At 38.8% G+C, this 11,820-nt stretch overlaps 1 pseudogene; it reads left to right on the top strand.

Annotated features, from left to right (window-relative positions):
• The first annotated feature begins 2,310 nt into the window (after nucleotides 1-2,310).
• LOC121394131 overlaps nucleotides 2,311-11,820 on the top strand; it is an 88,705-nt pseudogene continuing 79,195 nt past the window's right edge.

Raw genomic sequence — 11,820 nt, 5'->3', positions numbered from 1 at the left:
GGCATGCCACTGTCCAGGTCGTTGCACCCTTTAAACAACTTTAAAATCATTTTTCTGGCCAGAAATGTCTTTTCTAGATGTTAAAGTTCGCCTTCCCATTGAAGTCTATGGGGTTCGCGAACCGTTCGCGAACCGCTCGCATTTTTGCGCAAGTTCGCGAATATGTTCGCGAACTTTTTTTCCGATGTTCGCTACATCCCTAGCCCAGAATATTAGGTAAGTGAATACAATCATTGGGGAGTCGTACCTAAGTTTTGACCCCCCCCCCAGTGATTTCCCCTTTCCTTCTCTTGTAGACAATCTTATTTGCTTTTACTCTGTAATAATAAGACAATTTATTGTTCTTGATTATTGTACTATATTGTATTTAATTTATATAGACCAACAAATGTATGCTGTGATTAGTGATGGGCAAATTGTGAATTTCCCACAAAATGTCTAAAAATTAGCGAAACGTGAATCTACATCAATTTTGACACCGGCATTTAAGTCAATGGGCGTCCAAATAGTGTTGAGGCTTGACAGTCTTGACGCAAGCAACTTTTCCGGCGCATGTCTAAAATGTTTTGACGCCAGCGAATGTTCGCAGCAGTTTCACTAATTTATTTGCCAGCGGCGAAACGTGGAAATTCATTGAGAATTTGCACCTAGCGAATTTATTCGTCCATCACTACCTGTGATTTCTTTGTATGTATCATGAGACATGATGAACTTCACCTTTACTAACAGCCTCATTCCATGTGAACATTCTTGTTATAAGCCTATAGGCTTTGCTTTAAGCTTGGAACATAACGCACACTGTGTAATATAAACAAAACAACAAGGGCCGACCACAACAGGCTTTTTAGAAAACAGTTCTCGATAATCTGGTGCAAGAAGTGGGATTTTTTTTTTTGGCAGAGCTTCGGATTTGTAATGAGAAATGGAAAAACTGACCAGCCTTTTCCGTGCAGGTGGAAAAAGGTTAACATAACTAGCTTGTCAGATCTTGTTATAAAACGCGCACAATATAGAGAAAAAATAAAGAAAAGACAGAAATGAAATGACCTAAAAGTAAGCGCTAATGAGATCCTTCAGTCCCAGATGTCCCTGCAATATATTAGTCCACTTCTGTCACACAGAGTCGGGTTGCGGGGGACTCGTTTTGGGATTTATAGATCAAAAATAGGCAACAGTATCAGTTGTGGCTGTTTTAGCTGTGGATGTTTGACTTCTCCAGTTTTCAGAGCTGCTTTTAGTCTCTTAATTCATCTTTTATGCGATATTTGCAAAAGCAGCACAAAAAGTTCATGCTTCTGCTGGGAGAAAAAAATCTGCCTGTTTCTTTTTCTTTCAATTACTGAATTACTTTTGTTTAGCAATAAGACCTTGGGAGTGAATTCATGTTAGTGGGCCATTTGCCACAAAAAAATGCCCTAAATGCATTTACTTTCTTCTGGGTGGATTTTTGTGCCCATTAAAATTCTATGAAGCTGACACTTGCTCTTTCCTGCACAACTGTGTATCATGTCTGTGGCAAGACAAGGTGACTGCCAACCATACTATGCTATACTGCCTTTTATCACCAGAAATAGGATAGTAGGGTTAGTGTTGGACTGGCCCGGCGGGACCCGGTGGGCCCCGACCCTTAATGGGCCCCCGCTGGGCCCCGACCCTTAATGGGCCCCCGCTGGGCCAGTTCCATCTCCCAATCAGATTCGGGGGAAAAAAAGTTTTTTCAGGTGCCGCGCAGCACCATCTGCGCATGCACGTGGCACCTATTGATTTAGGAGCACTGCGGCACCTTCATGCAGGCGCGAGCACTCAGCGCATCATAGTAGGGGGGCGAGGGTCGGAGGGGGCCCTGGACATTAGTCCCGGTGGGCCCTGGTCCCCCCAATCCAACCCTGAGTAGGGTTGTATTGGAAAGGCATGGTAGGTGTTGTTCAAGAAGGCATCTACAGGGCCCTGTGATATACATCCCTTTCCTTGTACTTTGAAGGAGAAGGAAAAGTCTTTTAATTTGGGGGTGCCAAAAGTTAGGAACCCCCAAGTGATCACATGTACATACCTTAAATCCCGGACTGGTGCGCCTATTAGGAGAAAACTGCACTGGCCCAGGATTCTTCCAGCGAGCACCACGGAATGATCATCTTCTGGCTTCTTCTTTTTTCTTGGCAGCTGTGCATGCGGATTAGCGTAAAGCCAAACTACTACTGCGCATGTGTCTGCCCCGGGAAATTTGATGAAAGAAGAAGCCAGAAAATTACCGCTCTGTGGTTTGTATTAGGAGAAAACTGCACCGGCCCGGGATTCTTCCAGCACCACGGAATGATCGTCTTCCAGCTTCTTCTTTCAGGTAAGTACATGCGATCACTTGGGGGTGCCTGACTTCTGGCACCCCCAAGTTAAAAGACCCTTCTTTAATACTAGCTTTGAGCAGATGTTAAGTAAATTTGCTCTCCCTCCATAGTGCCCCTTACTTAGCAGATGGTACTTGTGCTGTAATGTGTGCTATTGACTATTTGGGGTAAATCAGACGAAACCTACTGCCAAAAATCACAAATAAATGGAGGAACAAATAAATGTGAAGACTGTTCTTTCACCCTGAACCTTATTCTTTTTTTTCCTACAAAAAAATCTAGATTTATGAGATTTCCTTTACTAATACATCCCTGATCCTTAAAAATGGCAGTGTTCCTCTGAGCGAGCTAAATTAATTGATAGGCCCCATATGAAACCCTTTAATACAGTTGCTCTCATGGAGTGAATCTAGGGTTAAAATAACAATTTTTAGTGATTGTACGGTGGGATGCCTGAATATTCTCTTCCAATATGTGGGCTGAAGACATGACAACCCTTTTATAATTACAACTGATGATGTGATCAGCATGACTTTTAAGCTAGGATAAAGCTTTTTTTAATAAATTTAGTGATGTCATGAAGACACCTGTTACCATTTGAAACCTCGACGAAAGATTCTGTTAGAAGGAAGATTTGTCATTCGCTTATCTGTGTGACATTTACCTTGATTACCAAACTGCAGGGTTGAAAACCCCCCATGGTGGAATTAATTTGCTGCTCATAAAGGGAAAAGGCTTGTGAATAATACATGGAAAGTCTGTAGAACTGTATTTTGTCTGTAGAATGTATTTTGTCTGTAGAATGTATTTTGTCTGTAGAATGTATTTTGTAGGATAATGTCAAGTCACAAATCCACAACCTGAAACTGAAGCTCAGCTGCGTTGGACAGCCTTGCAATCCCAAATATAATGAATAATGAATAGAGTCACTGAAAAAACATAAAGTTATGACCTGAAAAGAGTTTGTCTTGTTCAAAAACCTTCAAGTATTTCTAGGAAAAAAAGCAGTTTTGGGTAGAGAAGTGGTGCAAAATTCCTCCTGATTGATGGGAGACCCTGGTCAACAGCTACGAGAACCATTTATGTGCAGTCATTGCAACTGAAGGTGGATGCTTTCTTGTCAGGCAGGGCTACAGGTGAGTGGCTGGCAGGTAGGAGCCTAAGTGATTGGTAACATGATGTCCTTATGTTAGGTGTTTAGAAGAACCAGAAATATGCAATGCACAAAGAACTTGATTTAATAAGGAACTTAAACAGATGACAAAGATGAGAAAATATAACCTGAAGATAAGTCCGTAAAACAAGCCAGAAGTTGGGGGCAGGCTGCAAGCTGAAGAAAGTCCATGTAAACAGACAAGAGGTCTTTGGTTGGCGGCAAGCAATAGAAGTCTGTGGAACAGGCCAGGGGTCAAAACCAGGAGATCAGAATAAAGGCTGGGTAGCAGGAACAAGGGACTTACAGGACAGAGGAACAAGGAGGCAAATCCGTAACAAGGAATAAGGCAAATCAAGAACTCGGGCACAAGGGGGCTAGAACACAGACATGAGTCAATGATCCAGCAAAAGGTAGGATGCAGGCACTTGCTTATATAGGGTCTTGATGGTAAGATTGTTAGCACCTGGCCTTAACAAGATTAGAAGTGGAGACTGAGGGTATGGTTACTTAGACTATTATCAGCATGAAGCACCAAAAGCTTTCGGTGGTTCCACAGGAAATTGTTCCAAAAGGTAGTTGGTGGTTTGTATGAGTTGGAGTGTGTGTTAAAAAAAGGCTTTAGACATCATATCGTTTATCTGGAATGCTAAACCCCCCAAGGGTAAACATGAAAACATTAGAAAGGAGACCCCAGGAGGGTGGACTAGGCCTTCCTAATCTGAGAAAATATTATCTAGCTTCCCAGCTAGCTCAAATCCCCTTACTGCATTTGCAACACTTGCCGCCCCTTTGGGTCAAACTAGAGAATACACTAGCACTTCCTTACTCAGCTGAAGCACTGATCTGGATGCCTCCAACCAATCGCCCACTCATATCAAGCCCTTGCTTACAGCATACTCTAGGGTTATGGGACCAGAATGCCACATTATATAAACTGGTCTCCCTTCATAATCCGGTTTCTCCAATTACTCGAAACCCATCTTTCCTCCCTGGGTTACTGGCCCTTTCTTTCAGCTGGTGATCTGCAAATCAGTTATCCAGAGTATGTAATCTTCTCACAGTAAGAGGCCCCCTCTCAATGTCTTATCTGAAAGAGAATTTCGACATCCCTGACTCTGAAATCTTTATGGCCACTCAACTCCTACACTGGGTTAAGCAATGTTGGTCTATGAGGAACCCCAAAGCCCCTACTAAAACTTACTTTGAGAGATGGTGTACGAACAATTCTGCCACCCCAAAAGCCGTCTCTTTACTATATTGTAATATGATCTCTCCAGCTAATCTCACGGATCTTAACTATTTCAAAGCTTGGCAAAAAGATTTGGGGATCTCTTTACAGAGGAAGACTGGGTAAAGGCATGGGACAACTTAAAACATAGCTCAATGAACACCATTATCTCTGAAGCAAGGTATAAAGTCCTCTTCAGATGGAACCTGACGCCTGTGAGATTAGCTAGGATACATCATGTTCCACAAGATAACTGCTTCCGGGGTTGCTCATCCTCAGGTATCATGGCACACATGAGTGACAAGATGCCCAAGAGTGACAAGATTTTGGACTCGGGTGTACAATATGATTTTCTCTATTTTGCAACTTAAACTAGTAAAGACCCCATCTGAAGCCCTCTTGGGAGTTCCCCCTAATAGAGTTCCTAAAATGAAGCTAAAGTTATTGAACCATTTTTTCCTAGCCACTAGGCAAACCATTGCTAAATCGTGGAAATCTCCTAACATCAATTTTGCAATGTTTAAAAACAAACTGGACTGGATCTTCATTAATGAGAGACTTTCCGGCATAGCCTCTGAAAATCTTCCAAAAGTAATGAAGATTTGGCAGCCTTGGATTTGGTATAGGTTTAGCGGCTCCCTCCCTCTTAGAATAACATCTTTATAAAGCCTGTTCGATAAAATTGGAAATATTGCATATATAATTCTACATCTACCATTAACGAGACATAGAAGGTGAAGTTAATTGCTGTTCTTTGTCCCTTTAGGTTTTATTTAATTTTTCCCTTTATATTTACTCTTCTCTATAGGTTTTTCCTTCTCTGTTTTCCTAGGATACCTAGCGTTAATAATTGTATGCACATTTTTGATGTTTAATCCAAGTTTAAATAACTAACAATGTTGAACCTAACTGCCATCCTGTTACAAACTGTTTGGATTCCACATGGAACTGTCTCCAAAGCTAACAGGTAACCTCAAATGAATACCCAGTGCCGTTAATTATTGATGACTCTCTATTGGGTCATACCTATGTTGAAAATACTGTGTAATCAAGTGCAAATCAATTACTCAAGTATGGTTGAACTGTGTAACTGTTTATTATTCTCAAAATATTGTATAACTATCAACAATGCAATAAGTCAAGCAATGTCATTTTCTATGAAAGTTGAATTTTTGAAAATTTTCATAAATAAAAACATTTAAAAAAAAGTATATAAAAAAAGGCTTTAGTTCCTCACATTTTTATGCAATCTTTTTGTTCAACCCACTGAATTAAAGCTGAAAGTCTGCAGTTCAACTGCATCTGAGTTGTTTCATTTAAAATTCATTGTGGTCATGTACAGAACCAAAATTAGAAAAAAAATTTCTCTGTCCAAAGATTTATGGGCCTAACTGTATATACTGTAAGTCAGATGTAAATCTTTGTATCATGGATACATAATTATATTATGTGTTTTATGCCTAGACCCTTTATGCTTCCTTTAACTCTATATTATACCTTCCTATTTTTTTTTGTAATGTTTTCTCAATTTAATAAGAATGCTTCAAATAAGATAACAAGGCTTGTCTTAGCCATATCAGTGTTGTGTGATGGATAAACAAGTATTTGCCTTTTGACTCATATCACATGAGGGCACTTTGACTGCCACTGCCATCAATCAGAAATCTTCTCCACCTATAACCATTATGTGTATTTCAGACCATATTTCCAAAGAGAACTATGAAAATAATGACTTGGTGATTGGCATTCCTACTGCTTTGGTCTGATAGCAGTGCTGGTAAAATATCTTGTGTGATGCTGAACAAAGAGTCCCATTTATTACATAAACATTCAGTGGTCACAGGCCTAGCTGTCATGACTCTCTAGTTGATGTTTAATGTGCCCTACTCCCCCATTAAGCATGTGGCATATTAAAAATGTTGGTGTTGCAACTGTAGTTTTAACATCTTTAAAGGGATTCTATCACAGGAAAACATATCAACTCATCAGTTAATAGAACTGGTCCAGCAGAATTCTGTATTGAAATCCGTTTTTCAAAATATTTAATTTTGAACTGTGACATGGGGCTAAACATGTTGTCAGTTTTCCAGGTGCCCTCAGTCATGTGACTTGTGCTCTGATAAGCTTCAGTCACTCTTTTCTGCTGCTGCTAGGTATACAATACCCAATATTAAAAAAACAAGTCCCACTGTGGTCCAGTTACGTTAAGTAGGAGAAGCAGATAGCTTATCTAAAAGCACTTCACTTTACATTGTGAAGTGTTTTCTGAAAGCACAGGATCAATGATGAGATGGCTGCCTATATAATACTGCATCTTAAATAAAATGTTTCTTGGTTTAGGAATAAACTTTTATTTGGTACGATCCGAATTCTATTCAACGATCTAATACAGCCTATTCACTCGAATTTGAAAAAATCTACTTTTTATAACAAATTTCCGTTGCTCTTTTTTTTATTTGAATTTCGAGTTGATGGGAAAAACTCCCATCACCTCGAAATTTGACCCTGGATAAATCTGCCCCTAAATGTTAACCACTTGTAAATTAGAATATATTTTCAGTTAAGTATGACACTATAGCAAGTGGCCATTCCATATTTGGGAGCTTTCAAGGTAATGGGTTTCTAAATAATAGATTTTATATATCTAAAAAGATTTAGGAGCAACCAACTTTAAACCTTTACATTGCCTTTATATAACTAAAAAGAAGTATTTGTCATTATTGAGTCATTTGGATAAACATGTGGCACATTAAAGGATTACTTTTCAAAAGGTACCACTTGATTTATAGTTGATGTAAGTGCTTTGTTACATAAACAGCAGAAAAAAAGAGGGTTAATAAATCACATTTTTATAAAACCGGTCACATCATTACTTGCTCTAGGCTACACCAATCTCCTTACGACACAGTAACTTGGATATATTCATGCGGCATACCAGCATTACAATACTGTGCAAGGGACTAATAAAAACTTCCATAAACAATCTTGCCATTGAACATGGAGTGAGAAGTGCTTGATTGATGGATAAGCCAACTGCTCAAGGCTCATTAGGGTTCCCAAAAGCAACTTTGCTTAGGTGAAGAAAATCATTTGAAACCATTTGGGTCCAAGGTGTTAAAAACATCTCAAGGTGCTAAAATGTAGTTTGGCAGGTAATGGCTGATAAACTCTTCTCTATGAACTTTGGAAGAAAAACATTGGATCAACTGCAAGGGAAAGCTAGAAGCCAGAATAAATGCTAAACTGTAGATAAGATAAGATATGGCAGTTAATGGTGTTGAAAGATAGGGGACTTCATGAGATGATGGCACAATTATTGCAAAATAAATTCCACATAAAATTATAAAATACACCAATGGGCATTTATTTCTTATAAACAGTTTATTATTAGTAATAAAAAACTATAGATCTGGTGGCCAACCCTAATCTGTCCATTTTCCGAACCAGCCCTGAAGATCTTTACTTTCACCTTTCTTGACCAAGGTAACATAGTCCCCAAGCAATAGATTTGTTTATTTTGCTCTCCAGGAATCACCTGATGGATGTTGGGAAGGAGGACAGCTACAACATGGAGCTGCCCACTATCCTTCAGTTCAAAACAAAAAGTTGTAGCTATATATTTCCATATTAGGCCACCTAAGTAAAATCACATTTTTATCATATGTATTTATATAGCACCAATGAAACCAGAGCTTAAAAACAGAAAGAAACAGAAGGTACAGTAATTATGAATAATTAAAAGTAAATTTGGTTTTGGTGGCAACCTAAAGAGATTAGCCCTAATGCCAAAATCCTGAATTGAAATGGATGAATCACCTATACAACTGAGACATGTTAGTGTGGGCCGACTAATTATCGACCATGATTAGTTGAAAGATTATTTTTAGTGATGGGCGAATGTGTCCCGCGAAATAACGAAAAATTAGCGAAATGCATTGAAGTCAATGAGCGACTGTTAGGAAACCTTACCCTGGTGGTCTTGTGGGCAGCGGGGTCTACCGCCGCTCCTTCATTGTGGACGCCCACTGCGCAGCTCCTTTCTCTTCAGTGACCTGTTCCCTTATGGCGCGCTTCTTGATTTATGCACCTGCGTGATGATGTCACGCACAATGGCGCGAAATTCAAATAGTATTTAAGGGGGCTTTTGCAAATTTCAAATTGCCCGTTGTTAGGTTCTATTTAGAAAAGTTCCTACGTGCCTTGCCATTGTGTTTTCTATGTGATCTACTGTGTATTGACCCTTGCTTTGCCTCCAATCCTGACCTTTGCCTGCCTGATTACTCTGACTTCTCCAATCCTGATCCTGCCTGTTTGTGACTACGCTGACTTCTCTAATCCGACCTTTTGCCTGTACACTGACTATTCTACGCTCTCTAACCCTGAATCTGGCCCTTCTGACGATTCTCTGCTTGTGCTGGCCCAGCCTGCCTGTTCCTGGTGGTGTTCTTCCTTTCAGTATCCTGGTGAGACGATAGTGCCCCTTTGCTCGTCCATTAGCTTTGCTCCTCTCACAAATAAGACCTACCCCCACATGTAATACAAGGCACTAAGTTTGCCCAGCAACAGTAACCAGTAGCAACCAATAATATGTTTGCTTTTAAACATGTGACCAGGAAATTCTACCTGCTGATTGGTTGCTATAGGTTACTGCCCCTGGGCAAACTTAGTGCCTTTAATTACATAACCTCAATAGTGGCATCCAATTAGTCGAAGGCTCCTCCAGAGGTGAAAGGCAGTGGTTAAAGGCGAGAGCCGAGACCAGGGAGCTTAGCTTGGGTTCTGGATATAGGGTGCCGAATGTGACAGCGACAATTTTTATATGCGTGCCTATTTTGTCCAAATGTATTAAAGTCAATGTGCGTCCAAATAATTTTGACGCCCATCAATTTTTATGCGAATGACTATTCTGACATCCGCCCAAATTTTTTTCACACGTCGAATTTTTCACCTACAAATTTTCTCTGCAGTTTCGCAAATTTATTCACCAGCGCCAAAACGTGGAAATTCGTCACAAATTCGCGCCTGGTGAATTTATTCGCCCAACACTAATTATTTTCACTAATTATGATGTCAAAGATATTGACAAAAGACAAACCCTGAGATGATACATTTATTTTTGAGATATTTGTGGCTCTTCTTCTTTCATTATAACCTTCTCTAGCTCCAAGTTATTGGCAGATACCTTCGTTTATGATTCACAAGAGGCGTTTGGTCATTATTTCCTAATAAAGTAAAAATAAGTGCAAATAGGAGAAAGCTGCATTGTCTGTAAATATTTGCACCTTTCCCCATCAATTTGCTGTTAGTACATAAATGCTACTTTTTACAGTTTCCAATTTTTTTAAATTTAAGACACTAAAGGAAACTGTTATAATTAACTGTTATACTGTTATAATAAATTTGGCCCTAATTTTAGAAGTGAATCTGTTCCTGTATCTGTATTATTTGGCTAAGAGTATTATTGATATATATTTCTAGATTTATGTTAATTATCTTTTTCAAGTGAATGAACAAAAAATATTGTTTCTGACAGTTACACAGCTGGACCCCCCCCCCCAACTTGCTGAATTTTGTTTTGGACCTGCTTGATGTTACTGGACGCACAAAATCACACTTTGCAAATTAAAAAACATCTTAGAAAATTCGAGCAGTAAATCTTTACAACTGCTCAGTAACTGAAGGAGCACATGAGAGTGTGTATTTTGCAAGGGTTTTGCTTCAAGACACCATTGAAACTGTCAGTTTATGCAGAAAGATACAATTCTTCCAGGAACTTTTTGAATTTTGAAGCATGCTGAATTTGCTTATTCTTATAGCAAAAGAATTCAGTCTATAGAATATTTTAACAGAATATTAAACAGAGGATATTAAGTATTAACTTTACATGAAATGTTAAAAGCTGTTAGAATCCATTTTGTAAACTTGCTAAATTTTGGATGTGTATAAAATATGCAATCTTTGACCTAAAAAAAAAACATTAAGGGGCACATTTAATTAGCTTGAGTGAAGAAATAGAATAACAAATTACTTCGAATTTCGAAGTATTTTTTTGGCTACTTCGACCATTGAATTGGCTACTTCGACCTTCGACTTCGAATTGAACGATTCTAACTAAAAATCGTTCGACTATTCGACCATTTGATAGTCAAAGTACTGTCTCTTTAAAAAAAAACTTTGACCACCTACTTCGCCACCAAAACCTACCGAGCACCAATGTTAGCCTATGGGGAAGGTCCACATAGGCTTTCTAGGCAATTTGGGATCGAAGGAAAATCGTTTGATCGATGGATTAAAATCATTCGAATAATTCTATAGTTTTTACCTTCGATCGTTCGATCGAAGGAATTGCGTTTAATCCTTCGACTTCGATATTCGAAGTCAAAGGATTTAACTTCAAGGGTCGAATATCGAGGGTTAATTAACCCTCGATATTCGACCAATAATAAATGTGCCCCTACAAATAAGTTGCAAAAGATACCAATTTCAAGTAAACAGAAACAGCCCACTAGTCAGTCAAATGCTCATTCTCAGGAACCAAGTTGCCAGGAGGAGCCTGTAATTACCAATGGTCCCCTCTTCTTCTATAATTCCTTAGTGGTTGCCTTTAATGTACTATTGATCACCAATCGAGTAACCCAGGAATGTCCCATTAGTAAGGTCATTCTTTTTACTTCTATTTGGAAACATGTTGCTGTCAGTTTATCATAGTTTGTTGCTTGATTAACAAGTTCTTGTAGACTGATGGCATAGGGTGTGTTTTTTTTTGTTTGTTTTTTTGGATTTTTTGTGATTTTTTTTGATTTTGTTAATTTTTTGATCTTTCTCTCTTTTTCTCTCCTTTTGGTGATTCGGACATATCTTACCTTGCCTAGCTGCTATATTATTTACATTACTATATCATTATTATTATTATGAGTATCTTTTTAATACAAATTGAATGTATTCAATGTAGATTTACTCATTGATGTATGCGAAGTGACCTATGGTCTTAATTTAATTTGCATTTTTAATTGTAGTGGTTTTATATGCAAGACAACCACAGGGGGCGCAATAGCTTCTGATGAAGTGACTGTAGGTCACGAAACGCGTTAAGC

Source organism: Xenopus laevis, chromosome 5S (assembly GCF_017654675.1).
Source record: "Xenopus laevis strain J_2021 chromosome 5S, Xenopus_laevis_v10.1, whole genome shotgun sequence".
NCBI lineage: Eukaryota > Metazoa > Chordata > Amphibia > Anura > Pipidae > Xenopus > Xenopus laevis.
Note: the sequence above shows the minus strand (reverse complement) of the source record. Positions and strands in the feature narration are given on the sequence as shown.